This window comes from Limulus polyphemus, unplaced genomic scaffold, assembly GCF_000517525.1.
Source record: "Limulus polyphemus unplaced genomic scaffold, Limulus_polyphemus-2.1.2 Scaffold2740, whole genome shotgun sequence".
In the NCBI taxonomy this organism is placed as follows: domain Eukaryota; kingdom Metazoa; phylum Arthropoda; class Merostomata; order Xiphosura; family Limulidae; genus Limulus; species Limulus polyphemus.
The window spans coordinates 138,622-142,500 of record NW_013668350.1 but is presented as its reverse complement, the minus strand read 5'-3'; positions in this window follow the sequence as shown (position 1 = coordinate 142,500).

Here is a 3,879-nt window from a genome sequence, read left to right as displayed (position 1 = left end):
AAAGGTGACATGAGCGTATGTACTTGTGCAGTCTATTTATTTTTCCAACAAACGATTTTATGTGATGGGCTAAATTAGTAGTTACTAATTTTCGAAAGCACAGAACATATTCTAAACATATTAAATTTTCAGATAATTTGACTGAAATATAATTTATTAATTTACGCGTAATCAGTGAACGATTAGTTTCAACATTTTCAGAATATAAGTTACAGTAGTTTAAAAAACAGCTAAAATGGGATAGAAAAAAAAGCCAAATAAAACAGCGGTTTGCTACTGTTAAAGTGGCATCATTTAGGTGTTTTATGAATTTTAAAAATTTTGTTTTTTTGTTGTGTGTGTGAGAGATACCTCTAGCATCTATACACGACAAGGTATTTTTTCACTATGAGAAAATTTTATTGAAAATGTCTATTTTGCCAAACTTAATAACAACTAGTTTTTTTAAGTAGTGTTTCCTATTTACCTGTGATACATTTAAGACTAAAACGCCTTTTATATCATAAAAAAACAAACAAATTAGAATAAACTATTAAATACTTTACACGTGTACATTTACAAAGTGTCTACACTAAGAACTTTCATTTCAGAGTACAACGTTCTGGAAAATTCTAGCTAAAACAATCATTCGAAGATAACATACTCTCTAGGTTCATTCATCTAATCTGGAAAAATTCTAGCTAAAACAATCATTCGAAGATAACATACTCTCTAGGTTCATTCATCTAATCTGGAAAAATATATATAAATATATACGCACTTAGAACTCACTTAGAAATCGTTTACAAACTCCCATCTGTGTTATTTGGGGATGGGTATGTGCAGATAATCCTTTGTGCAGCTCTGCATGAAAATTCTGAAACAAACTTTTCTTAAGGTATTTTATATGCATTTAAAATTCCTGTGTGGAAAAATAATTTTTATTCTCTTAATTGAAAAGCAAGTGACCAAAATTCCATTTGATATGAGATAACTGATAATCTAAAACCTTTAAATACTTAAAAATATAAATTTAACTTTAAGGAAAAGTCCAAAATATGGTGGTTTTAATATACATTATTGCAAGTAATATGACCAGTTGCACGTGGTTATGATTTTATAGTTTGAAAATGTATAATGGACTGTTGACTACATGATGAACTGCATTGATTTTGCGTACTAAACAATTTATGGTGTTTAAAGTATATTGAATAAAATATAAGTTTTCTTGTGAAAAACTCGTGGGGTTCGAGTTCCACAAGAATACCCAGTTTGCTAATTTTGATTTTCATAAATAATTAAAGTAAGTCCATACATATGATAAATTTTAGATAGGTTGCAGACCACCTCTATTTTTTGAGTTTTCTCAGACTTGCGTTTTTACTATTATATTTTAGGATATGATGAATGTGTCTTGAGAGAGAACCAGATGTCACATTCATTAACCTGTAGTATGTAATTTTGAAATAACAGACTAGAGAGAAGACAGCTACTTAACAGCACCTACTACCAACTCTTGGGCTACTCTTATTTAACTATTGGGATTTTACTGTCACTCTTATAATGAACTCGTGACTTTAAAGTGCAGAGCTAATGTTTATGGCCAACCACTAAGAACCTGGCCCTAATAAAAAGGACACTCTGATCAAGCACAAAATCACGAATCTACACAATATTATCTTTGTTTCTGTTCTTAGTTGATTAAATATCAGATAAGTTATTTACAGCTAAGCCAGTAGAAGCATACACAAGAATAATAGCTAACTTAACATATTTTACCAACAGATTGGGATTGAAACGAGTTGTTGTCTCACCCACACACACATGGATTTTATTATATTGTGTATGCATCATTTCTGGTAGTTACCATGGAAACATGGATTCAGAAAATTGATGCATTTCTCCCAATCCACGAAGTTGTGGATAAGTTTTCACGGATGGCTGCAAAAGTTCCAAGGGATTTACCGCATACTCTTCTGTGTACTTCTGTTCTTGGTGGTAATGAGATTACCATATACCCACACAGATGGTAAATGTATAGCAGCTTAAGTTACTTTGATAACAGTTTGGTCAGGATGAAAACCTGGTCATCAGAAAAGAATGGTGTCTGAAGCAAGGTTATACTATATATTTTTTTCTTTACAATCTAACTGAATTTAATAACTTAGATGTTTTATGACAACATATTTTTGCTCTTAGTGGTAATGATTTCAGATTCCTATCACCTGTGGAGCAAACTTGGGTATACTATGTTCAAAGATATATGGATCAAATTACTCCATGTGTAACACCAAACCTTTACAGACTTGAGACAGAAGTTTGACAATAAATCATTACTTAGATAAAAAGTACTTCTATTTATAATACATTTCCTAGTGTACGTGAACATTTTTTATCACATTTAAATAACAAAAAGTGTTTAAAATATTTATAATTATGGCAAAACTACTAAAGCTACATGCTGCCATCCCTATTTTTGAGCTACTGACCAGAGGGAAGACAGTCGTTGAGCAGCACCCTACCACCCACACTAAGGGACTGACTGTCACTCTGATAATGCACCCATAGCTTACTATGCACGGAAAATGTTGCATTATCATAAGGTTTTGAATCCAGCTCGCTGGCTATGAAATCCAGAGTTCTATAACATGACGAGTCTACCCTCCCTTAAAATGAATTAAATAAAATAAATATTACATTGGTAGAGTTTAAAAAACAAATAATTTAGTATTGATTATGCATTCCTTGTTATGTTAATTCTAATTTACAAAAGATAAAGGGTTCTTAATGTATCTAATTAATAAAATGCTCAGTGTGTTTTGTAAAATTCACTCAATTTTTAACAACTAATGAAAATATTAGAAAATGAGTTATTTGTAACTGAATATCCACAATATTATGTTTAGAAATCACTTTCATGCATTAGAATGTCTCTTCATGCAGGTTGGTACTCTGCCCCATATCCACCACCCAGTAAAACATCATTCAATAACAGATGTTTGGTGAGGACAAGGTTCTTAGCCAGCCACAGTCTCTTCATGCAAGTTGGTACTCTGCCCCATATCAACCACCCAGTAAAACATCATTCAACAAACAGATGTTTCGTGAGGACCAGGTTCTTAGCCAGCCACAGTCTCTTCATGCAGGTTGGTACTCTGCCCCATATCCACCGCCCAGTAAAGACATCATTCAACAAACAGGTTCTTAGCCAGCCACACTAGCATCCATGTTTCCTTGGCCTCATCCCTACTGTTTCTTGGCTATGGGGGGCTTCCCAAATATGTAGTCTTATTGTCATAACCCAACAACCACTCTTCATCTGAAAGATGCCATTGTGACACAGATCTGGACAGTTCTACAATGGTTGTAACATTAAGTAGCTGCTATAGTGGCATCCTCAGTGCTATTCCAGAAACCAGTAAAATACACTTGCACAATACCTTATGCATGTATGAAAAATATATTCTCCCATATATTACACAAATTACCTTACAAATATCTATACTGACTTTATAACAACCATGTATACCACTTGTATGGCAGAATGTGTACATTTATTATTTTGTATTAACCTTAGTCCTTTAAAAATATTTTTCTACTTTTGTTCTTATTTCCATCTACGAATTTAACACACATGCACTTGCTATCTGAAAAATACAATGAAAGGGAACTATTCTGTACTATCTACTTCTGTATGGCCATATAATACTTTCTTACAAGTTGTCTTTCAAAATTTGTAGTGCATACTGGAGGGATTTACACATTTTGATAAAAGTTTAGAAAAAACAACCATTACACTTCAGATAAATACAAAAGAATTTATTTTTAATGAATCTAGGTTTCAAATGGACAGCAACTTGCTCTCCACAATCCACAAGAACACTATAAAGACCAAACTAC